Genomic DNA, 26,792 nt, shown 5'->3' with positions numbered 1-26,792 from the left:
AGTGTTAACAATTAACACTAAATCACAGATTCAAAAAGCTCAGAGAACACCAAATTGGATGAATACCCAAACAAAAAGCACACACACACGCACACACACACACGGCATATCATATTAAAATTACTGAAAACAAAAACAAAGGGAAAATCTCGAAGGCAGTCAGAGAGAAGCATTACAAAGGAAGAAAAATAAAAGTTATAGGAGATTTCTCATAAGAAAATAAGAAACAGGTGTGATATTGTCAAAGTGCTGAGAAAAAGCTTTCAACCCAGAATCCTATATACTCAGCAATAGTATTTTTCAAAAAATAAAAGGAAAAATAAATACTTTCTCAGACAAACCTGAGAAAATTCATTGCTAGCAGATCTACTCTATAAGAAATATTAAAGGAAATTCTTCAGTCAAAAAAATATATCAAACTGAAACTGGATATACAGAAACAAACAAGAAACTCTAGAAATAAATAAAGTAAAATAAATGTTTTCCATATTTTTAATTACTCTAAGATATAACTTACTACCTAAAACAAAATGATAATGTATTACATGTTTAAAGTATATGTACAATGTATGACAATAGTACAAAAGATGGGAGGGAAAAAATTGACAATATATGGTTATAAAGTCATTATATTGATGATGAAGTGCTGTATTATTATTCCAAGGTAAATAATGATTAATTTCATATATATATGTATATAAATATACAGCCCACTATGTGCATATGTATATACATACACACATGTATATATATGTGTGTATTAGACTCTAGGTGGTGTTGTTAGTCGTGTCTGACTCTGATTTCATGGACTATAGCCCATCAGGCTCCTCTGTCCATGTGGATTCTCCAGGCAAGAATACTAGAGTGGGTTGCCATGCTCTCCTTTGGGGGATCTTCCTAACCCAGGGATGGAACCCAGGTCTCCCACACTGCAGGCGGATTCTCTACTGTCTGAGCCACCAGGCAAGCCCATTAGATTCTACAGTGGCTACTAAATGTTTTTAATGAATCTTCTCTATGGAAGAGATTAAATGGAGTCATAAAAAGTGTTCAAATTACACCACAGAAGGCAGCAGAAAAAGAAGAAAAATGAAACAATGAACAGTCAGAAAATAGGCCAACTAGCAAAATAGAATTTAACCCACTCACATTACATCAATAATCACATTAAATGTGCTTAGATGGAGAGGTATCTGTTCAGTTCAGTTCAGTCGCTCAGTCGTGTCCGACTCCTTGCAACCCCATGACTGCAGCACACCAGGCTTCCCTGTCCATTACCAACTCCCAGAGTTTACCCAAACCCATGTCCGTTGAGTCGGTGATGACATCCAACCATCTCATCCTCTGTCGTCCCCTTCTCCTCCTGCCCTCAATCTTTCCCAGCATCAGGGTCTTTTGCAAGGAGTGAGTTCTTCACATCAGGTGGACAAAGTATTGGAGTTTCAGCTTCAGCATCAGTCCTTCCAATGAATATTCAGGACTGATTTACTTTAGGATGGACTGCTTGGATCTCCGTGTAGTCCAAGGGACTCTCAAGAGTCTTTTCCAACTCCACAGTTTAAAAGCATCAATTCTTCAGCACTCAGCTTTCTTTATAGTCCAACTCTCACATCCATACATGACTACTGGAAAAACCATAGCTTTTACTTGATGGACTTTTGTTGGCAAAGTAATGTCTCTGCTTTTTAGTATGCTGTCTAGATTGGTCATAGCTTTTCTTTCAAGGAGCAAGGGTCTCTTAATTTCATGGCTGCTGTGATTTTGGAGCCCCCCAAAATAAAGTTTCTCACTGTTTCCATTGTTTCCCCATCTATTTGCCATGAAGTGATGGGACCAGATGCCATGATCTTAGTTTTCTGAATGTTGAGTTTTAAGCTAGCTTTTTCAGTCTTCTCTTTCACTTTCATCAAGAGGCTCTTTAGTTCCTCTTCACTTTCTGCCATAAGGGTAGTGTCTTCTACATATCTGAGGTTATTGATATTTCTCCCAGCAATCTTGATTCCGGCTTGTGCTTCATCCAGCCCTGCATTTTGCATGATGTACTCTGCTTATAAGTTAAATAAGAAGGGTGACAATATACAGCTTGACTGTGGAGAGGTATAAAGCATGTAAACAGTAACCAGAAGGAAGCTGGATTAGCTTTATTAATATCAGATAAAATAGACTTCAGAACAAGAAATAATATTAGGGATAAAGAGAGGTATTACATAATGATAAGCACGTGACTTATCCAAGCATATGTAAGGACTCTGAATATGGACTGAACCGCAAAAGTCCAAACTCCATGAGAGAAACACTATTAGAGCAGAAAGGAGGGATCAGGTTCATAAGTGCTGTGGGGACCTCAGTTCTCAGTTCTCAGTGATGACAGAGCGAGTGGCCAGAAGATCCATGATGATGAAAATTATCTGAACACAAGCAACAGCATCATTTTCTCCTAGCTCTCAGTGTTACCTTTTTGTAAAATCCACTTCTATTTTCCTGATTCTTTCTGTGTGATCCCCCCACCAATCTAGAATCATTTAGATCTTCACTTCATCTCACATGCTCTGAGATGTTGGGATAAACTTCCTGAGCTCCTGTTTTCCCTCCTATTGTTTTGCCATCTGACTCTCACATTGAGGGCTTCCTTAAGTATCTGGTGATCCTGAGTGGAAGGTGCTACTTATGTTTAAGAACTAACCACAACTTCAGAGAGCATGAACTTTATTATAGAGTAGTGGGGCTTTTCTAAATTCTCAAAAATTTCTAGAAGTTTCTAGAAGCCTTTCCTTTGGGTCATTCAGACTCTCCAGAAGAGACTCCATCAAGGAAGGAAGAGTTGTGCTGATGGACCCAACCAAGAAATGAATGAAAGGATTGGGGAAAATGGGCAGTCAAGGGATTATTGAGATCAAAGAACAAGGTGACATGAATGGTGGGGGGTTGAGAATTCCCTTAACTCAAATAAGGTAATAAGAGGTGGGGAAGGTTAGGAGGAAAATTAGAGTAAGAGAGGCATTAAATGTGTGGCTGTCTGTGCTGTGGAGACAGGGCTGCGGGGAGGGTGCAGGTCTCACAGTTCAGTGTCCACTGCTACTTGCTTTCACCTGTGGCCAGGCCTGCAGGTGACCTCCAGCCACCTCTGCACCCTGCACCCTGACACCTGCACCTCAGCGGTTCACAGGACCAACCACTGGTTCACAGGGACCAGTGCAAAATGAACATGCAGAGCCCCTGGTTCAAAATTTAGTCAGAATTTCACAGGGAAATGGGGAGATGTTGGTCAAACGGTACAAACTTTCAGTCATAAGATGAGTATGTTGCTGGATCCAAGATACAGCACAGTGACTGCAGTTAACAATACTGAACTGTATTACTTGAGAGTTTCTGTGAGAGTAGAGCCTTAATGTTTTCATCATTAGCAACAAGAAAATGGTGATTATGTGAGGGGAAGGATGTGTCAGCTAACCTTCCTGTAGTAAGCACTTTGTAATATATAAAGTATATATGTTTGTATATGTTTATCGAGTCATCATATTGTACAGCGACTATTGCGTTAGTCGCTGAGTCATGTCTGACTCTTTGCAACCCCATGGACTGTAGCCCACTGGTCTCCTCTGTCCTTGGGATTCTCCAGGCAAGAATACTGGCATGGATTGCCATTTACTCCTCCAGAGGATCTTCCTGACCCAGGGATCAAACCCATGTCTCCTTCATTGCAGCCAGATTCTTTACCATCTGAGCCACCAGAGAAGCCCCAAAACACAGTGTTGTATGTTAATAATATCTCTATAAAGCTGAAAAACAAAGTAGCTGTGGTGGGGATAACGAACCGAATCATACAAAGGTTGATGTGGTAATAACATCAAATCTGATCTTTAAACCTTTATATTCAAACTTCTGGCAAGAAACACAGTCCCCAAAAGGCCAGGCTTTAAAAAGTGTTTAAAACATCCAGGCAAGGAGAAGTCTTTGTGTCTGGACTTAAGAGAGTGAATGAACATTTTCTTTGAATCCATTGAATGAGGGGATTTACTCAACATTCAAGAAAAGAAAAAAAAAATAAAAAGAGAATTTCAGCAGAGAACAGCAGACCGTCCACAAGCTGTAGGAACATGAAGCAGGCAAGCCTTTGTGGTACAATTTCTCAAAAGAGTAACCTCCCCTTGCCCATTTGAGGGAAGTGGTGCAGGATGGAGATAATTAAGGGGAGAATCAACCTGGTGGTCCCCCTGGCTTGGAGGCAGCCTGCCACCCCCTCATCCATGGTTTTGAGGTTACCTAAGAAGTGCCTGCTGGGTTTCTGAGCCCTCCCTCCCCTCAGCAGCCTCTCTCTGAACTTTCTTAAATCAATTCTCCTTCCCCTTTCTGTTAATCTTTTTTTAAAAAATGTGTTCAAATTTCTCATCCAATATTGTCTTTAATGTTCTTGTTCCTCATGGGTGGACATGTTCCTTTTTTGTTTACTATAATTTGGTGGGATTTTAGGGGAAGTGGAGTTCAGTAACTGAGACTGGTCTGCCACTTAGGGCCTTGAAAAGGAATCCACAAAGAGGGGATAACAACAAGCTCAGAAGGGGCTTCTGATGACATGTTGACTCTCTCTGCCAGACCAGATCTGAAACATGGCTCCTACCCCAGCTCTCAATCAGCAGTCACGTGACCTGGGCATGTTACTGGTTCTCATTATGCCTTCTCCTATGGAGAAGGAAATGGCAACCCACTCTGGTGCTCTTGCCTGGAAAATCCCATGGATGGAGAAGCCTGGTGGGCTGCAGTCCATGGGGTCGCAAAGAGTTGGACACGACTGAGTGATTTCACTTCACTTCACTTCTTACCTATGCAACAGGGGTATTGTAATAGTACTGCTGATGCTGAAATCTTGGCCTTTTTACACAGGAGCAGAATTGAGTCGTAGAGACAGAGTTCTGGGTGAAATAGAAAAGAATAGCTCTATTGCTTTGCCAGGCAAAGGAGGACATAGCAGGCTCTTGCCCTCAAAATTATGTGTCCCCAGCCTGAGAGGATTTGATGAGAAGTCTTATAGCAACAGTTCATGGGTGGTGGTTGTTGTTGTTCAGTCGCTCAGTCATGTCTGACTCTTTCTGACCCCATGGACTGCAGCACGCCAGGTTTCCCTGTCCTTCACCATCTCCCGGACTTTGCTCAAACTCATATCCATTGAGTTGGTGATGTCATACAACCATCTTGTCTTCTGTCGTCCCCTTCTCCTCCTGCCTTCAATCTTTCCCAGCATCAGGGTCTTTTCAGATGAGTGGGCTCTTCACATCAGGTGGCCAAAGTGTTGGAGTTTCAGCCTCAGCATCAGTCCTTCCAATGAATACTCAAGGTTGATGGAGGCTGCTGATAAGATAAGGATGTAGGCAGGCCCTGCAGTTCTCTAATCTGGTCTCAGATAACCTTGATGTTGCCAGATCATGGCATATGGTCCCATCACTTCATGGCAAATAGATGGGGAAACAAAGGAAACAGTGACAGACTTTATTTTTCTGGGCTCCAAAATCACTGCAGATGGTGACTGAAGCCATGAAATTAAAAGACCCTTGCTCCTTGGAAGAAAAGCTATGACCAACCTAGACAGCATATTAAAAAACAGAGACATTACTTTGCCAACAAAGGTCCATCTGGTCAAAGTGATGGTTTTTCCAGTAGTCATGTATGGATGTGAGAGATGGACTATAAAGAAAGCTGAGCAGCAAAGAATTGATGCTTTTGAACTGTGGTGTTAAAGACTCTTGAGAGTCCCTTGGACTGCAAGGAGATCCAACCAGTCCATCCTAAAGGAAATCAGTCCTGAATATTCATTGGCAGGACAGATGCTGAAGCTGAAATTCCAATACTTTGGCCACCTGATTCGAAGAACTGACTCATCTGAAAAGACTCTGATGCTGGGACAGATTGAAGGTGGGAGGAGAAGGGGATGACAGAAGATGAGATGGTTGGATGGCATAACTGACTCAATGGACATGAGTTTGAGTAGACTCCAGGAATTGGTGATGGACAGGGAAGCCTGGAGTGCTGCAGTCCATGGGGTTGCACAGAGTTGGACACAACTGAGCGACTGAACTGAACTCAACAGAATCTTGATGAGTTTCTCTAGTTCCTTTAATCTAGCCTCAGGTGCTTACTTGGCAGCTCCTCCCCTGATTAGAAGTCAAGGAAGGTCATGGAGGCTGGAGTCTATCCCCTGCAAGCAGAAAATGGGGGACAGAAAGACTTCTGTGCCCTGGAGCCCTACAGGGTGCTGCTTGGTTTTACTACCTCACATATGTGTGTTACTTACTCAGTTCAGTCTGACTCTTTGCGATCCCATGGACTGTAGCCCACAGGGCTCCTCTGTCCATGGGATTTCCCAGGCAAGAATACTCGGAGTGGGTTGCCATTTCCTACTCCGGGGGATCTTCCAAACCCAGGGATTGAACCCGGGTCTCCCTCATTGCAGGCAGATTCTTTACTGTCTGAGCCACTGGGTTGGAGGACCTCACAGTGTCATTAGCACAACAGAACAAGTTAGTTCCTGAAAGCCTCCAAAAAGTTTATTATTGAGATGAAGAGGGGAATGTGAGTCCCTCATGGCTGGAGCAGACAGCACCTCTGTAGGGTACCTCCCCCAGAAATGGGAAGACAATGGGCTTTGAAAAGAGGGGCAAAGGTCTACTTATAGCTTGGGAACACGTCTCATTTTGCTTTTTGTAGATGTCGATTACTTGGTGTGTGGTCAGGCCACTCAAGGTGGCTGCTCTCTTGGTCTCTGTAAATCCCCTGCCTGACCAGTGCCTGCTTCACCTACACTCCACTCACTTGAGTGACCTTCCTGCACGCTTTCAGCTAGTGACTGTTCTTATCAGAGGGTGGTGAGGGGCAGGCCCCTCTGCTGGTTTCTCTGGTGACTAATGAACCCACCTGATGTCAATTCCCCTATAACTGGTAATCTCCCCTTCCCCCCGGGGGGCTGACTGCTGCCATGTCCTGCCTGTCATCCTCCATACACGGGGGGTGTCTCTGCAAGACCTTGCTCAGGCATGTAAGCTCCCCCATCCATTAAACCACTGATAACCCCTTTGCTGACTCCAGGCTCTTTCTTCAGTCTTGAAGCTGGGCAAGCGCAGGCCTTGCAGGTCTGCGGGGTGCTGCCCAGCACTTGGTTTACCAGGTTGACCTTGGCCCAGAATGTGGAAGAATAAGCCACATGTCTGACCCTGTTTGTGGAACCACCCTCTTCCCTCTCCTCGGCTTCCATTTGGAGGGTCTAGATCCAACCCCGCCCCCCGCCCCGAGAAGTCTAGTTACTGACAAAGCCTGTGGGCATCTAGGATCCCACTGGTGTAGGGAGCACATGTGCTGAGCAAGGCTCTTTTGGTTACTAGCAACTGAAACCCAGATATTCTAAGGTAACTTAAGAAAGTTTCGGTTAAAGTAAATAATCAATGACGACGTTGGGTGGGGCAGGCCTCAGAGACAACATCAATGTACTCTCTTCGTTCAGATCTCGGCTCTGCCTGTGTGTGACTCATTCTCTGCACACTAGTGTTCACACCCGGGGCTGCAGTCTTCAGGGTTCCAGCCAGGCAGGTGCTCCACTGTCTTCTCCAAAGTTGTGCCTGTGGCTTTGTGAGGTTATTTAGTGTTCACAGACCTAGAGGCATATGCACACATCGGAGCTAGGGCTTCATTTTGTAAGATAAAGGCCACATCTGAGAGCGTTCTTATCTCCTCAGACCTTGAGTAACAATAAGCAAAAAGCGAATGACGTCAGGAGGGAAAACCAGCGCACAGCAGAGCGCTGTCTGCACAGACCTTTGATCTGAGTCCACCTGGGCTGGTTTTGAAATGAGCTGTGTAACTCACGAGCTTTGGAAAAATGCTGGAGCAGAGGCAATTTTCCCTACTGCACCTGAATAAACAAAGGCTCCTGAGATTGCGTCCTTATTTCTCCTTCATCAAGCATCAATCCCCTTTTTAGAAGGGATGCTCATATTTCTAAATTCATATTTTCCATGACCAAAGACCAATTTAATATTATTCTGATGCCACTTGAGAGAAGAGGTAAAATTCCTAGATCCCTGGAAGAAATAATATACAGTCCAGAAAGAAAAGAAACTAGAAAATGTAAGATTCTGAGGAAGTGAACGAAAATAAGGCTGGAATCAAAGTATTGTTGACTAGAACAAAACGGTGACAGAGAAACCAAGTGAGAAGCTATAAGACCTCCTCAGAAACAAACACAGAATAGATAGAAAACAGATAGACAGATAGATATGAATTAATGGGTCCAGGCATGACTGAGGCATCTTCCTAGATGGCACGGAGTTGAGTGGGTATCATCTCAGACCCACTCACAGATGTCCACATCGGCTAACTTACAGAAAAACAAGTGGCCCAGCTTAGAAGAGGTCAGAGGGAATTTTCAATATTTGTAAATGATTAGCAGGAGACCGAAGACCTAAGGAATATGCACAGTATTGTTGTTACTTCTCACAAGCTGTCTATGGGATCTGGGGAGAGAAATTTATTGCGGAAGTGGTTTTCTACCAGATGGTATGAGCCCATTTGGCATTCTGAACCTTCACATAAACAGCTGGGATGAGGTGTTTCTAACTAGAGGGGAAATGGAGCCCACAAAGATAGAGAAGAACAGTCTTGTCCCGAGACTAGCTGACCTGCTCAGGAAAATTCTAAAGGAAAGCCTATTAGGTTTTTTGTTCTTTTTTAAGCCTATTAGTTTTTTTAAAGTAAAGAGACACAGTAATAAAGACAATAATGATTCAAAAGTTTACTGGACAGAATAAATCTTAATTTTAAACAATGAATAGATACAATAACTTATGCACTTATGAGTAAAGTTCAAATAGTACCTGAGAGGTTTTTATACAAAATATGAATGAGGATGGAGGGAAAGAAAACAAGTATTACATGGAAAGAAGACCAAGCAGGCAAGAGGTTCCCAATGACTCTCATGAGGAAAGTGGTTGAGAAGCAAAATGCTTTTGGCCTTGATTTCTCCAATGTGGAGGAAATGGCCAAAAAGGTAAATTCATAATTGTAGTTAACGAAGACTGATATGTTGAAATTCAAAAGTAGAATGTGATGGAAGACCTTACTTTATTCAAAAGAAATGTATTAATGTATCGAGAAAATGCAGCAATCTTCATGAAATCAGTGTATTCATCGAGCACGTATCATCTTTCAGGAGCCATTCTAGATATTGGAATCCAACAGCTGCTCTCAAGGAGCTTATAGTCCATGATCTCAAATTGCTTTTTGAATTCATCCAGGTATGCATGCATGTAGCCCTTCAGGCTCCTCTGTCCATGGGATTCTGCAAGCAAGCATACTGGAGTGGGTGTCATGCCCTTCTCCAGGGGATCTTCCCTACCCAGGGGTGGAAACTGAACCTCCGGTGGCTCCTGTATCGCAGGCAGATTCTTTACCACTGAGCCATCAGGGAAGCCATCATCCAGGTATATAAATAATCCCAAATTGTTCTAGTGGGTAAATACGGACATACCTGCAAGAAAGCTGTGTTAATTCACTGAACGCTTGAGTTGTGATCAGTCTTTCTGAAAACACACACACAGAAGAGGAAAAGAAGGATGCAGAACCAAGGATGACTGCACGGTTAGACAGATGTGTAAGAACGCTATCAGGAAGAACAAAGCCCCGTGGAGACAGGGCTTGATTTTTTTCCATCAGTAAACATTATGGAACAACAGCATGCATACCCCAAAGCACAACAATCACAACCATATCATACATCCATTTTCACAACTGAACACATCCATGTAACCAGCACCCAGATTAAAAAATACCCAGAATACAGCCAGCACCTCTAGAAACCTCCTCATGGCTTTTCTAATCATTAAGCACCCCAACCCTCACGCTTGGCTAAGGCTAACTGCTATCTTGACTTCTAACACTATATCTTAGTTTTGCCAAAAATAGTTCACTTTCTTAAAACTGCTTTGCTCAGGTATAATCTGAATATTTTTAAGTGTGAAATTAAACAACACCCAGTCAAGGTACTGAACATTTCTTCCCGTCACTCTTGAAAAGTTCCTATGTCCCTTGATAACCCAGCCCTCCTACTACTTCTGTTCGTAGGTAACCTCTGATCTGTTTCTGTCACTATGTTATTTGCATTTACTAGAATCTTATACAAATGAGATCTTACAATAAATGGGCTCATATACATACATATATATATATTTTAGCTCTTGTCTTCTTTTACTCAGTGTAATGATTTTCAGATCCATCCATGCTGTTTCATAAGTCAGTGGTTTGTTCTTTTGTTTGCTTGAGTAGCATCTATTGCGTGGCTACACCACAATTTGTTTATCCATTGGGTTATTCACAGGCTTATGGTTATTGCAAATAAAGTTGCACCAAGTTGCTGTGAACATCCATGATCAAGTCTTTGGAGAAACATAAGCTTTCACTTTTCTTGAGCAAATGCCTAGGAGTGGAATGGCTAGATTGTACTGTGTGTGTTCAACGCCTTAAGATGAAGTCAAACTGTCTTCCAAAGGGATGTATGAGAAGGCCAGTTGTGTCCCATTCTCACCACTGCTTGCTATCATCAGTCTTTTTTAAAAAATATATTTATCCATTTAGGCTGCAGTGAGTCTTAGTCATAACATGTGGGATCTTCAACCTTCGTTATGGCAGGCAAACTCTTAGTTTCAGCATGTGGGATCTAATTCCTTTATGAGGGTTTGAACCCAGGCCCCCTGATTGGGACCGTGGAGTCTTAGTCACTGGACCACCAGGGAAGTATCTGTGCTTAGCTGTGCTTAGTCACTCAGTCATGTCAGACTCTTTGCGACTCCATGGACTGTATCCCTCCAGGGTCCTCTGTCCATAGGGATTCTCCAGGCAAGAATACTGGAGTGGGTTGCCATGTCCTCCTCCAGGAAGGAAGTCCCTACTATCTGTGTCTTTTTAAAGTTTAGTTATTCTAGGGGATGTATAGTGGGGTTTCATTGTGGGTTTAGTTTGCATTTTCCTGATGACTAGTGATGTGAAACATCTGTTCATGCCCTTCTTTGCCGTTTTAATAAATTCTTTTGTGAATTGTCTGAGTGATTTTTTTTTAATGCCAATATCAGTTAAACAGGCTTACACAAATGTTCAGAGGAAGAGAAGGGAGAGTGGACCATAGATGCAGTGTTCCTGGATAATAAGGACAATGCAGACTCTTTAACACTTATTTTGCTTTAGGCTTCTATTTCAGGGGGAAATCTGCAGTCTAAAAGGAGGAAAGGCAGGCTGCATATAGGAAGAAATAGTAGATCCATAAAACAAATTGGAGGGTGAGGGAGAGACCTAGTGGTCCACCAATAATCATCTTCCCCTTCTTTCTTTTGGGCTTCCCCAGTGGCACAGTGGTTAAGAACCCACTGCCAATGTGGAAGACCTGGGTTCGATCCCTGGGTCGGCTAGATCCCCTGGAGAAGGAAATGGCGATCTACTCAGTATTCTTGCCTGGAGAATCCCCATAGACAGAGGATCCTGGTGGGCGACAGTCCATGGGGTAGCAAAGAGTCAGACACCACTAAGTGGCTAAGCACAACCAATGCAGGAGAAACAAGAGACACAGATTTGATCCCTGGGTCAGGAAGATCCCTTGGAGTAGGAAATGGCAACCCACTGCAATACTCTTGCCTGGAAAATTCCATGGACAGAGGAGCCTAGCAGGCTACAGTCCATGGGTTTGCAAAGAGTCAGACATTACTGAGCACATACACACACCTTCTTTCTTTAGAAACTCCGAGTTTTAGTTAGATATAGAGTGGCCAGTCTCTCTTTTTGCCCAGGTCTGCAGGGATTCCTAGGATGCAGGACTTCCTAGAAAAGACCTTGGTAAACCTAGGGAGGTCCTTAGCCATCAAAAATGAAGATGGCTATTTCCCAGGCTCCTGTTCAGCTAGATGTGGCCATGCAATTAAGTTATGACCAGTGACATAAAGCAAAGGTGATGTCTGAACTTTCTGGAGTATTCATGTTAAAGGAAAGAGCATGTCCTCCTCTCGTTCCTTTTTGCCTTCCCACTGGCTCGAATGAAGAAGTGAGAGCAGGAGCAGGCATGCCCATCCTAATCTGTGAGATAGAAGCTGCAGGTTAAGAATGCCACAGAAACAGGAGAGAAGGACGAGGAGCCCCTTATTATTATGAAGCTGCCATAACAACCAGAGGTGCCTACTCAGCCTTTATGTAAGAGAGAAATAAATTTCGATTTTGTATAAGCTGATGTTTCAGACCTCCTTTTAAAGTTTTCTACATAATACAGTATATAAGAGCTCAACCAGGCAAGCTAAATGATTTAAATGGATATAAATGAGAGTTTTTGAAGGACTTCCCTGGTGGTCCAGTGGCTTAAAGTTCATACTCCCAATGCAGGGGGCCTGGGTGCAACCCCTGGTTGGGGAACTAGATCTTGCGTGCTACAATGAAGATTGAAGATCCCACGTGCTGCAGCTAAGAACCTGTACAGCCAAATAAACAAACATTTTTTTTAATGAAAATAATTTTTTTTTTAATCTTAAAAAGAAGGAAGAAGGCCTAAACAAACTGCAAACTGGTAAATTTGATGACAGTCTTTGGTCATTTTTCTAGAGTCGATTAACAAAATGATGTTGGTGAGTCACTTAAAAAGGCAACACAGATTGCCAAGCTTGGACACGGTTGCACCAAGAACAAATCTTGTTAAACTTGTTTTGTTTCACTCTTTTGAGATGTTTACTGTACTGGTAGCTCAGCAACATGTGTGCCTATAATAAGGCTACTGACAAGAACATATGTGGCATTCATGCAGACTTGTTCTGGGTACACCTAGGTGGATTAATAATCAGTTGAACAATCATACCCAAAGGGTATTGAGTAATGTATCAACATCAGTTTGGAAGGAAATTTCAAGAGGTAAGCTTTGATCTAGCTTAATATTTTATCAGTGATTTGGATGCGTAGACAGTGAAGTACTCATCCTATTAGCAGATGACAAGAAAGACAGTACATACTAAAGACAGAATCAGAACTGAAAGCTCTTGCTGGCTAGACTGGAAGGATGAAACAAACAAATTGAAGTGATAAATGTGTGTTTATATACTAAGATTAAAAAAAAACCATCCAATAAGAAATGGGAGAGATATGAATTATTATTAAGTATTTTAGGTGATGCCTCTAAATGAATCAACAGGGCAAAACTGAGGCAGTCCCGGCTGACTCTGTTAATGAGGTGACAGCATCTGGGGGGATATGGTTCTGTCAGCAATGTTCATAGTGGCAGTTCTCATGTCATGATCTGAAAGATGTGTAAATAGATGCACAGCTTGCAGGAATGGAGGAGACATGAAACTGACCTCAAATATTGGTGGGCTCTCCTGTGGCATCCTGACTATACACAGCCATGGCCCTGGTCCCTCACTCTGCTGCCCACATTTCACTCACATGTATACAACTATCACCATGCTCCAGACCCTCAGCTTGCCAGTCTATTCCTGCTGCTTATCCTCACACATTGGTTCATCCTGCTGCTCTCTGCTTTGGGAACATTGTCTTTCTGACCTGAGACCTTGGTATCAAGGAGACTGGGTAGACACAAGAGTGGAGAAGCTAAGGGTGAGCAGCGTGAATGGTTATGCCTCAAGAACTTCCTGTTCAAGCAGTGTCTTTTCAGATTGTGAGATGCACCCAGAAGGCAGTTAAAAGCAGTAACTTTTTTTCTTTTGTGGTGGGGGATGCTTTGCTGTGCAACTTGTGGGATCTTAGTTCCCCAGCAGAAATTAAACCTGTGCCCTCAGCATGAAAGCATGGAGTCCTAACTACTGGGATGCCAGGGAATTCCCAAAAGTAACAACTTTCTAATGTGTTCTTTTCTCTGAAGTGTAGAAGTTGCTGTGCTTCTGAGGCTTACTGGATAATATGGGGCAGTATGATGAACTACATACCTTAAATAACCATCCCAAAGATACAACTAAAACTGCTGAATACAATTTTAAAATACATCTATTTAAAAATGCATTACTGAACTTGCAAGAAAAAATGCCTCATAAGCCAAAAATGAAATGAAAGTTAAATCCAGGGAGGGAAGATGGCCCTGAGGTTGGCTTTTACTTTGAGACCATCAGCCCAAGTGACCGTGATCTGTCAATAGGTAGTCCTTCAGGATAGGAAAACAGAAGCCAAAATCCAAGGCCTGCCCAAGTGTAGAATCAAAAGGATATCCTGTGTAATGTTGGGAACCCCCAAGGAACATAGCATTGATAAAATGATAAATTACAAAGAAATCCACCCTAATGAAAAAGACAACAAGGAAACATGTTGACTTTGGACTTGGGGAGAGGGAGAAAAGTTTACCTGGTAAGTAGTTAAGTAAGTCTACCTGGTAAAAGTCTGTCTGGTAAGGTGTGTAAGTCTGTCTCAGTCAGCCTCATATGAGTTTTGTCCTGTATTCAACTATCTACAAGGTTCTAAAAAAAAATCTTAGTCTAAAAAGTTCAAGTAATTTCAAGCACCTAGAGAACCAAGTCAAATCTTTTGTGAAAAGTTGAAGTTTATTTCCAGATAAAGTTCCAAAGAACAGGAGCTCACTCTCAAGTACTACAGAACATGCAAGAAAACAAGGCAACCCAAGTGAGAGCAGACAGAAGACTCAATCTACAAAAACTTCTATTAAGTGGAAGTATCATACACTAACTATAAAACAAATTTGCTTAATTTGTATATAGAAATAAAAAGAGGAGAGGAATATGACGAGAAAAAGAGCAATAAGAAAAATAACCAAGGATAATTTTAAATGACTAAAAAAGAAGTTACAGAAAATGAAAAATATAATAGTTTCAAGAACAGGCAAAAGGCCAGTTAAAAAGTAGATGTTTTAAATAATGTTATAAGCCAAGTAGATCTAATAGTCATGTGTATAACATTCTATCTAATAGCATCAGAATTTATATTCTTCTCAAGTGCACTTAGAACATACTCCAGAATAGACCATATTCTAGGGCATAAAACAAGCCTCAATAATAGAAAGCAATATTGAAATCATACAAAATATGTAATCTGAACAAAGTAGAATGAAATTAGAAGTCAATAACAGAAGAAATTTAGGATACTTATAAATAAATATATTAAAATTAAATAATATACCCCTAAATAACCAATGGGTCAAAGAAGAATTCACAAGAGAAATTAGAAAATACTTTGAGATGAATGTGAAAATGAAACGCAAAACAGGGCTTAGAGGGAAATTTATACCTGCAAACACCTATATTTAAAAAAAAAAAAAGAAAGAAAGAAAAATCTCAATCAAGAGCCTAATCTTCTACCTTAAGAAATTAGAAAAAGAAGAGCAAATTAAACCCAAAACAAGCAGAAGGAACAAAATCATAGAAACTAGAGAGAAAATAAATAAAACAAAGAATATAAAACCAAAAGAGAAAAATCAACAAAATGAAAAGTTTTTTTATTTGAAATATCAAAAATTTGACAAAATATGAGCTAGACTGTCAAACAGAAAAGAGAGAGAAGATTCAAATTACTAAAATCAGGAATGAAAATGGAGATAGTGTTTCTGATATTTCAGAAATAAAAAGGATTATAAGGGAATATACAATGTTGAATGTTCTATCACTTATGTCCAGGCATTCAGCAGAACAATAAATCTAGAAAACAATAATAATTTTAAAAACTCAATAGACTAGATAAAATGAACAAATTGCTAGAAAGACACAAACTATCATAACTGAGTCCAAAAGAAAGAGAAAATCTGAGTAGAACTGTAAGTAAAGACATAGCATTATCAGTGAAACAAAAACAAAAAGAAAACAAACAAAACACCAACCAAACAACAACTTTCCAAAATGAAAAATCCAGTCCCACATGACCTCACTAGTGAATTCTTTTAAGAAAGAATTAGCACCAGTTCTTAATAAACTCTTCCAAAAATTAGAACAGATGGTACACTTCTCAACTCATTCTATGAGGGCAATGTTACCTTGATACCAAAATTAAGCAAAGACATCACAAGAAAACTACAAAATCCCTTATGGGATAGACTCAAATATCCTCAACAAAATACCAGCAAACTGAATTCAACAGCTTATAAAAAGGATTATACACCATGAATAAGCAAGATTTTTCATAGGGATGCAAGGTTGGCTTAAGATATGAAAAATAATCAATGTAAAACACTATATTAATAGAATGAAAGACAAAAACCACATAATCATCTCAACAGAAAATACAAAATTCTTAGAAGAAAACACTGGAGTAAGTCTTTGTGATCTTGGATTGTATGATTTCTTAGATATGACATGAAAAGCACACATGACAACAGAAAAAGCAGATACATTGGACTTCATCAAAACTTTTTAAAAATGTGCTTCAATGGATACCATCATGAAAGTGAGAAGAAACGTACAGAATGGAAGAAAATATTTATAAATCAGATATCTGATATGGGGCTTATATCTAGAATATGTAAAAATCTCTTACAACTCAATAATTAAAAATTGCTTTAAAATTGTTTTAAAATGTGGGCAAAGGATTTGGCTAGAAATTTCTCAAAGAGACATACATCAGTAAGAGTATCAGTGAATCTAAACATTGTTAGACTTTCTAGAAGAAATAGAAATATTGTATTATAATCTCTAAACTGTTAGATGGGTAAGCATAAGTGACAGGATTAAAGTAGAATGGATTTTTTAAAAGACAAAAAAAGGACACCAGAAACAAAATCAGAAAAATAGGACAAGAAAGTATAAAATGAGAGTAGGACTAGATTCAAATATAATTCTAAATAGAATAAACTCGGTCTTGAATACAAAATTTGCTGCTCACTTTTAAACTCTAGTTATACGTCATTTTCAAAAGACATACCTAAAACATGAGACACAGAAAGTTGAAAATTAAGCACAGAGTGGGGCAGGAGAGGATGGATGTCTGAGTCCATGGGATGGCTGCCAATTGTGGGTTGTTGGCTTTGCATAGGAAAGAATTCAAGAGTGAGCCACAGCAAAGTGAAAGAAGGTTTATTCAGGGAAGAAACACACTCCACAGACAGAGGGAGGGCCGTCTTGGAAGGCAAAAGAGGTAAGAGAGGCCCTTTGGTATGGGGTTGTCAGTTTTTGTAGGAGTGGGTAATTTCACAGGCTAATGAGTGGGAGGAGTATTCCAGTTCCTTTGGGAAAGGGGTGGGGATTTTCAGGAATCAGGCCATCGCCCACTTTTTGACCTTTGAGGTCGTGGCCCCTGTGGCTGTGTGGTTTAGCATGCTGATGTGTTACAATGAGGGCATACTGAGCCTCAAGGGCAAGTGAACGTGAGTTCATCCACCATCCTGGATCTAGTTGCTTTTAATGGGTTTATGTCATGTCCTTGGGCTATGTCATTCTTTTAAACGTGTTTTGTCCCCTTCCGGTCTCAAAAGGACAGGAAAAAAAATATCCAAAACACAAAAATAGATAGTGTAACTGTTTTAATGTCAGACAAAATTGACGTTAAGGTGAAACTAAAGGACACAGATTTTCTGTCAGTGTAAGCCAGAAATGTCTAAGGGAGCTTTAACAATAGTGGAATGAGTGACTTCTGGAGTCACTGAATTCTCAATACTTTGAGAAATTAAAATCTCAGGTGATGACCTCTTGGTAGATGGGTTAGGGAGGACATTATTAGTAAAACATCCAGAAAGGTAGGAATTTGATGACCATACAGTTTCTCTGTAGGTCATCAAATCCTAATATTTTATCTGATTTTTCCCATTGACTTTCAAATTATTTTATTTTTTTAATGGCTAGAAGATTTTCTGATTAGTCATGTATTAGAAGGAAGCTCCTACATTCCCGTCTCACCTCCTTTTTACCTCATCTCTAAAGTAGAAAATCTGTTGCACATAGATGTCTATATAAGAATGTAATTTATGTGTGTTTAGGCCCATTGGAAAAGACCCTGATACTGGGAAAGAGGACTTCCCTGGTGACTCAGATGGTAAAGAATCTGCCTACAATGCAGGAGACCTGCGTTTGATCCCTGGATCAGGAAGATCCCCTGGAGAAGGTAATGGCTACCCACTCCAGTATTCTTGTCTGGAGAATTCCATGGACAGAGGAGTCTGTCGAGCCACAGTCCATGAGTTCACAAAGACTCAGTCATGACTGAGTGAAGTGGCTCAGATGGTAAAGAATCCACCTGCAAAGCGGGAGACCTGAGTTCGATCCCAGGGTTGAGAAAATCCCATGGAGGAGAGCATGGCAACCCACACCAGTATTCTTGCCTGGAGAATCCCCATGGCCAGAGGAGCCTGGAGGGCTATAGTCCATGGGGTTGCAAATAGTCGGACACGACTGAGCGACTAAGCACAGCACAGCACAGCACAATCTGTTCCTGCCTCCTCTGCCTTCTTCTGCCTTCTGTTGGGAAAGATTGAAGGTAAAAGGAGAAGGCAGCAGCAGATTATAAAATGGTTAGATAGTGTCATGGACTCAATGGACATGAAGTTGAGCAAATTTCTGGAGATAGAGAAGGACAGGGGAGCCTGGCATGCTGCAGTCCATGGGGTTGCAAAGGATCAGACACAACTTAGCGACCAAACAAGACACATGTGTACATTGTTCAGGCTTCAACCTCCTCTGCTTCAAGATTTATCTTCCAATCATTTGTCTGAAAGGGATGTTGAGAAAACTCCCAAAGGAAAATATTAATGTCCTACCTTGTCTCACTTCGTCAACAACAGTTAGTTGTCTGAGTCACTAACAGATATGCAAAGAAAGATAAACACGGCAAAGTCTTCAGAATACTCGACACATTTTGAGGGTGGGGTGGGTGGCAACTGTTTGGCAATAGCATTCAGCTGTTCTTTTGCAATACAGATCTTCAGGTTTTAAACTGCTTGGTCGAGATCTAGCCTAAAAATCTCAAAAAATTTCCTGGAAGATGTCTGGATCTGGGAGTGGATAGAACCTGCTCTACCTGCTCCACGATACTCCAGCAGTGGGACCCAGAGAATCCTATTTTTAACAAGCATCTCCAGAGGAGTCTGAATCACACTAAAAATTGAGAAACATGAATTTAAGATATTTCAAGGATGTAGTATAAAAGAAGTGAGCTCTTTCTCCATGCTTTTAAGTATCTATTTCTTTAAAATATTCCTTGATTGTCTTTTTCTTGAAACTGGTGACACAGATTATAAAGACATTTGGAGGTAATGTTCTCACCTTACTTTGAGGAGAAACCATCTTGGGTCCTTTTTTCCAGTCATATTTCATTTATTCTCATCAACTTTAAAAGGAGATCATGTCATTACTCACTGTAATGGCAGAAATCTGGCCTTCATGGTCTAAGTCAGGGTTGCCCAACTTCTGGGGTCTAATACCCAGTGATCTGAGGTGGAGCTGATGTAATAATAATAGAAATAAAATGAACAATAAATGTAATGCATTTGAATCATCCTGAAGCCTTCCCTGCCACTCTGCTCCCCATCTGTGGAAAAACTGTCTTCCACAAAACCAGTCCCTGGTGCCAATGAGTTGGGGGCCGCTGGTTTAAGTGCTCTAGGAGTATACCCACAAGAAAAGGAAAGAAATGGTCTTGGTTTTGTTTTCTTTGTTGGTATAGATACCTAGGTTAGGGGATGTGAGTGCTATGATCCTGTGAGAAAGTATAGCAATAGACAAACCAAGCCAGTGAGAAGCTCACTGTAAATGTGATCAAGTTGCAGGAGAAACCAAAACGAGGGAATAAAAAGGATGAATTTCAACTGTATGCTGCTGCTGCTAAGTCACTTCAGTTGTGTCCGACGCTGTGCGATCCCATAGATGGCAGCCCACCAGGCTCCCCCATCCCTGGGATTTTCCAGGCAAGAGTACTGGAGTGGGGTGCCATTGCCTTAGTCACTTACTAAATATTTAAAATATTTAATAATTATTTTTAAATGACGGTAATGGAAGATTAGAAGAAAAGGAAACTTCAGACAGGAAAACAAAAGGCAGCTTTCAGCAAAAGGGAGCAATAGCACAAAGGAATGGCTAACTTTATTTCCTCCTCACAAGTCACAGAATTTAATATTTTTACCAGAAGGTGGAAAAATAAATAGCTTTTATTGTACACAGCCTCATCAAACACAAAATAAATGACTGAATGCAACTTGGCTTATTTAAGAATCCATTATGTAAGAGTCGAGATTTATTCCCGACCACAAATGTATTCCTGTACATTGAAGCTCTCTGAGAAATAACTGTGTTCCTCTTGTATGTGCCGCACATATCTTCAACACTGTTGATCATGTAATAGGACATCAAAATGCTTGTTGGTTAAATAGTTGACTGCTTTTTGAACAGCACTTATTGTGGACACAGATATTCTTATGAACTTTGACTATACTAAGTTAAAGAGGAAACTCTGGAAGCTTCTTGAGAGCAAAAACAACTCATTTGCTGACGGATCCCCTGGTGGCTCAGCTGGTAAAGAATCTGCCTGCAATGCAGGAGACCCTGGTTTGATTCCTAGGGCGGGAATATCCGCTGGAAAAGGGATAGGCTACCCACTCCAGTATCCTTGGGCTTCCCTTGTGGCTCAGCTGGTAATGGATCCACCTGCAATGCATGAGACCTGGGTTCAGTCCCTGGGTTAGGAAGATCCCCTGGAGAAGGGAAAGGCTACCCACTCCAGTATTCTGGTCTGGAGAATTCCATGGCCTGTATAGTCCAGGTGGTCATAAAGAGTCAGACATGACTGAGCAACTTTCACTTTATTTTCACATATGGCTTTCAGATTTTTCAGCTGTAGGCTGGAATACAGTAGAACAATGCCTTCAAAATGCTAACAGAAAGTCATTTGGAGTGTAGAATTCTATATCTAGCCAATTTACCAGTCTGCAAGCCACACTGAAAGAGTTCAACATTTTCCTCCCTTTATGGAAAAAAAATCACTTGAGTATATACTTTAAGAAAACAAAAAAACCCAGCAATCTCACTACTGGGCATATACCCTGAGAAAGCCATAATTCAATGGTACATGTACCCCAGTGTTCATTGCAGCACTATTTACAACAGTCAGGACATGGAAGCAGAGTAAATGTCCATTGACCAATGAATGGATAAGGAAGACGTGGTGTGTGTATTCAATGGAATATTACTCAGCCATAAAAAAGAAAGAAATTGGGTCCTTTGTAGTGATGTGGTTGGACCTAGAGTCTGTCATACAGTTTGAAGTAAGTCAGAATGAGGAAAAAAAAAATCATATATTAATGCATATGTATGGAATCTAGAAAGATAGTACAGATGAATCTGTTTTCAGGGCAGGAATAGAGATGCAAATGTAGAGAACAGACATGCAGCCACGGGGAGGGAAAGGGAGGGTGAGACGAACTGGGAGAGTTGAACTGACATATATATACTGCCCTGTGTGAAATAGACAGCTAGTGGGAAGCTGCTGTATAGCACGGGGAGCTATCAGTGCTGTGATGACCGGAGGTGTGGGAGGGAGGTTCAAGAGGGAAGCGGTATATGTATACATATAGCTGATTCACTTTGTTGTATAGCAGAAGCTAACACAACATGGGTGGAGAAGGCAATGGCAACCCACTCCAGTACTCTTGCTTGGAAAATCCCATGGATGGAGGAGCCTGGTGGGCTGCAGTCCATGGGGTCGCTAAGAGTCAGACACGACTGAGCGACTTCACTTTCACTTTTCACTTGCATGCCTTGGAGAAGGAAATGGCAACCCACTCCAGTATTCTTGCCTGGAGAATCCCAGGGACGGAAGAGCCTGGTGGGCTGCCATCTATGGGGTCGCACAGAGTCGGACACGACTGAAGCGACTTAGCAGCAGCAGCAACACAGCACTGTAAAGCAATTACATTCCAATTTAAAAAAAAGAAAATCAAAATAAAGGAAGATGAAGAAATGAAATCCAAAAAATAATGGCCACAACTCAGAACAGCAATAAAAAGAACCTCTAGGCTATTTGTTGGGCAGCAGGTATAAAGATAATTGTTTCAAAATAAAACAGAAGACTTTTAACTATTTAACTAGATATATGACTTTCAAACAAATGCATTTGATAAGAAAATGAATTCACTTTAAGAAACAAGTATTATTTTTAAAGTTACATAAACTTAGTGATAGAGTGAAGGTGATTATTTCTTCTGTTAACAAGAGAAAAGTAAGGCAAACGGAAGTTTTCTAAAAAAAAAATCTCTATAGCAAAATCACAGCCTATATAAAACAAATGTAACATGATTCTCACTAGCATATGGAGTGTAATGAAAATAAAATATTCAATCTTGGTTTTTGAAATATTATTTTTGAATCTACACATATTTAGGAAAAGTGTAAGTGCATTTCCTTCTTCACAGGTCTACCTAGATTTCTTGATTCTACAGAATCAAGAAATATGTACACAATTTTATATTTCAAGCACCTTTTATTGGATTTTAGTTTTTTAAATCAATTTATACACAAAGCATGGAAGATTTACTTATAGTTCCAGAACAGAAGGAAAATGTTATAAAACTCTATGACATATAAATTATGAGATGTAAAGAGAAGAGAGGATATAAGAGTATAAGGGTGTACATATCCTCATTTTTTTTATAATGAAGACTCTTGTGAGACACTACCTGAAGTTGAGTGATCCAGAAAAGCACTTTCTCTTTGTAATTTAAAGTTATAAAGTAAGCTAGTAGAAGAAGTACTTATAACACAACTAACAAAGTATTAAAAAGAGGAGGGGGACAGAGGTGGGGTTAATAGGCCCAATTCCTAATCTTCGATAAGTGGAAATCAATAAAAACTTCTATATGTGGGATGTTGTTTCCAAATCTTTGCTTCTTCTATGTAGTGGATAATGCATCCACTCTCTCTGTCATGCCACTTCACAGGGCACGTATGTTGTTGTTCCGTCGCTAAGTCACGTCTGAGTCTTTACGACCCCATGGACACCAGCACACCAGGCTTCCCTGTCCTTCACTATCTCCCAGGGTTCACTCGGATTCATGTCCACTGAGTCAGTGATGCTAGCTCACCATCTCATCCTTTGTCACCCTCTTCTCCTTTTGCCTTTTGAGTTTTGGTGCTGGAGAAGAATCTTGAGGGTCTCTTGGACTACAAGGAGATCAAACCAGACAATCCTAAAGGAAATCAACCCTGAGTATTCATTGGAAGGGCTGATGCTGAAGCTGAAGCTCCAAAACTTCGGCCACCTGATGCGAAGAACTGACTCATTGGAAAAGACCCTGCTGCTGGGAAAGATTGAGGGGCATACATAATTTCTCCTTTATCCCCATGAGCTCTGGGTTTGGCCATGTGAATTATTTTGAACATGGAATGTGGGTGGAAATGACAGTGGTTAGCTCTGAACAGAGGCTTTTAGAAGTAACACGTGTTTCAATTGTTTCCTTCAGCTGTGGCCCTCTGTCATGGGAAAAGCGTATCCCAAATAATAACAGACACTTCATTAGCCCAAGGCCCATGACTAACCCAAGCCAAGTGACTTGGGAGATTGCAGTAAGTGTTTGTTGTAAACCACGATTTGGGGATTATTTGTACGACCACAAGGATTGATAAACACAATTGTCTAAAGTTGATATATCAAGAATTTGAACTATATTATTTAGAAGCAGGGGAGATTTCCATCAGCAGAGGTGGGGTGGCAACAACCAGGAAGAATCAGTTAAAGGCAGTTATCTTTGGGGATGCTGTTGGGTTGAAAAATTTTGAGCCTTTGTTTCATACCTTTCCATCCTATTTGAATTTTTTTTATCATATGTATGTACCTTATATATGTATATATTATTTTCATATGTAAAATGTGCAAAGTATAGCACATACTGTCTAGGAGGTGATATAAACCATAAACACATAAAACATTGTAGATAACATATCATGAGCCAGCTAATTTGTTGGGGGGGAAAAATGCCCCAGATGATAGGAATTCAAAAAGAGAAAGAGATTACTGAAGAGGTTGTAGAAGGTAAAGAAGATTGCACTGAAAAAGAATCCTTAGGGATTAAGATAAGTGGAGGAAAGAAGGCAAGGAAAAAATAAGAGTATAATAAATCTGGAGAGAGGGAGCAATGAGCTGGCTGGGGTGACTGCAGCAGAGAATACTTATGAGTGAGCTGTGCGCAAGAGGGCTGGGATGGGTGGAAATCAACCAGGTTGTGAAGGGCTTGGATGGCTTGAGTAATATATGTGTGGACAGAGCGGTTTTATGAACTTGGTGTTTCAGGAAGACCAACACAGCAGGGCAGTGTAAGACGGATTGTATTCAGAATCCTCAGAGCTAGTAGAAACTATCTCAAGGGTCACTTAGCCAGGTGGTGTGGCATATTGTGAGGGTTTTGCTATTAGTCACTAAGCTTCTGTTACCACATCTTTTGGATCTAAATCTATAAAAGCAGTGCCTCAGTCCTTTGCTAAAAATGTGTAAATAATTCTCCAGGTTGACTGATGCCCTGCAAGACTGACAAGCTACAACTGGGGGAAAGAAGGGCCCAAGAAAATGCATTTTATAAATTTCTCAAAGCCATTCTTAGCTGGAAAAGACCTGCAGCCTCCTCTTCCACCATGTGCTAGTTATCAAGCTTTTTTTCACTGAGTCTTCCTGAATGTCATCTAACAATACAATGAATTCACATGTGCTAAAACTCAGATTGTTTTAATCCACCTATCTCTTTTGAACGGTGAATCCATCGTCTCTCCCGTTTTTCTTCCTTTCAGATTCATTCCATTTGATTTCAAGTGATGACTGCCCACCTAAATCTACTGTCAACTGACTTGCTCCCATTGCCCTTAATGATTTTTGTTCCTGACTTAGGTTTTAGCTTCTAACCTGTCTCCTGATTTCCTTAACCTTAAAAAAAAAAAAAAATCATATTGATGACTTGTCTGACTCTTATTTTCAGTGTCTTTAGGTTCATTTCTGTCACTGCATTCTTCACCTTCACTGACCATGTGCCCAAATGGCACATTCTGAGGCTTCGCAGTGCAAGGCCTATTTCACTTGCAGAACCTCCAGCTTCTTCTTCTAACTGGATGTCTCAGCTTTTCCACTCCTTCATGCTTGCTGGCCTCAGACTCCATGGAGTCTATGATCTGGCAGTTCTCAAGATTTCCTCTATTATTTCTCATATGAGATTATAGCCCATGTAAATGTCCAGAGTTTATCTGTAGAATTCCTAATAGACCAGCAATAAATCTTGCCTTTTCTCTCTGACTCATAAAAGCCTACTGAAATGCAAGAAACTGGGAGTGGTTTTTTTTTTTTTTTAATAGAAATAATCTGAAATCTGCTCTAATTTACGTTTTAAACCTTTATTCTCCACTTCTGGTTCCTGTCTAATAGTTTGGTTGAAGTGCATTTCCCACTAAGAACAGGTAAAAGCCCTGGACATTGTATATGAAACAAACAAGAGAAAACTCTGAAAGGCAGAGAGAAAGCAATTGACTAAGGACTTTGGGATCCAAGGAATGACAGGATGATGAGTTCTCTGAGTTGTTTTCTGTCGGTTTGTTTTGCCCTGTACGTCTTGGACTGGAGAAGCTGGCAACCCAGGAGCATGACAGAACTATTTTTTAAAAAACCCTAAGCATCGCCTGCTCTCACTAGCCAAAGGACCAGGAGAGGGGCAATGTATAAAATGTTTACACCAGGAACTGCCCTATTCTGACTTATCTGCGGGCTCATATGGGAAAGAATCCGCCTGGAATGCGGGAAAGCTGGGTTAGATCCCTGGGTTGGGAAAATCTCCTGGAAAAGGGAATGGCTACCCACTCTAGTATTCTGGCTTGGAGAATCCCCATGGACAGAGGAGCCTGACAGGCTACAGTCCATGGAGTCACAGAGAGTTGGACATGACTGAGCAACTTTCACTTCACTCTATTCTAGCCAAAGCCTGCAAAAAAAAAAAAAAAAAGTGACCTCACCCCTGTCCCAGGTAACTAAAGGCTGAACAGAGGGAGTCCTACCTTCACTCTAACATTAGAAGGCACCTCTCATGACCCCTCTACCCACTGCTGGGGTGGTGTTAGAGAAGACCACATGGGAAGCCAGCACTTTCACCCCAGACCAACTGACAAGTGGCGAGCAAAAACAAACAAAATGACCAAACCTTATGGAAGTGTATTATGCTGTCTAAAAAAAAAAAAATAATAATAATAAAAAGGACTTACCTAGTGGTCCAGTGGTTAAGAACCTGCCTTCCAGTGCAGGAGACATGGGTTTGATCCCTGGTCAGGGAAATGATCCCACGTGTTCCAGGGCAGCTAAGTCTGAGTACCATAACTACTGAGCCCACACACAAGATTTCACATGACATGACTAAAACCAGAAGCAGCCAAATAAATAAATTATAAGAATTTTTTTTTTTAAATAGAAGGCTGTGGGCAACCTTCTATGGAAGGCCCACAGTCCATGCTTAACTGGCAGAGACAAAAAAGAAAAAGCCAGTCTCAAGCGGTCACATACTGTATAATTCTATTACATAACATCCTTGAATAAAAAAAATATATAGATATAAAACAGATTGTGGTTGCCAGGGGTTAGAGGGTGTGGGTGGGGGATAGATGGGGGTGACTAACGAAGGAAGAGTGTGAAGATCTTTGTGGTGATGGAATAGTTCTATACTTTGTTAGAGAATCTGCACATGTGATAAAATGGTACTGAACCATACACACACATTGTACCAATGCTAATTTCCGGGTTTTGATATTTAAGTATAGTTAACAAGTTTATAGCTTTTTTATAAGTTAGTGTTATAAGAAGTAACCACCCAGGGGAATGGGTGAAGGGTATGAAGT

The 26,792-nt window shown here is 40.8% G+C and overlaps 1 long non-coding RNA gene across 1 annotated transcript in view; it reads right to left on the bottom strand.

Annotated features, from left to right (window-relative positions):
- Positions 1-26,422, bottom strand: part of LOC139179345 (uncharacterized) — a 31,999-nt gene extending 5,577 nt beyond the window's left edge. Inside the window, exon 1 of the long non-coding RNA XR_011563722.1 lies at positions 26,166-26,422. This is a non-coding gene — a long non-coding RNA (uncharacterized lncRNA). The remainder of the gene's footprint in view (positions 1-26,165) is intronic.
- Between the last annotated feature and the right edge of the window lie 370 nt (positions 26,423-26,792).

Source organism: Bos indicus, chromosome 24 (assembly GCF_029378745.1).
Source record: "Bos indicus isolate NIAB-ARS_2022 breed Sahiwal x Tharparkar chromosome 24, NIAB-ARS_B.indTharparkar_mat_pri_1.0, whole genome shotgun sequence".
Classification (NCBI taxonomy): Eukaryota; Metazoa; Chordata; class Mammalia; order Artiodactyla; family Bovidae; genus Bos; species Bos indicus.
Note: the sequence above shows the minus strand (reverse complement) of the source record. Positions and strands in the feature narration are given on the sequence as shown.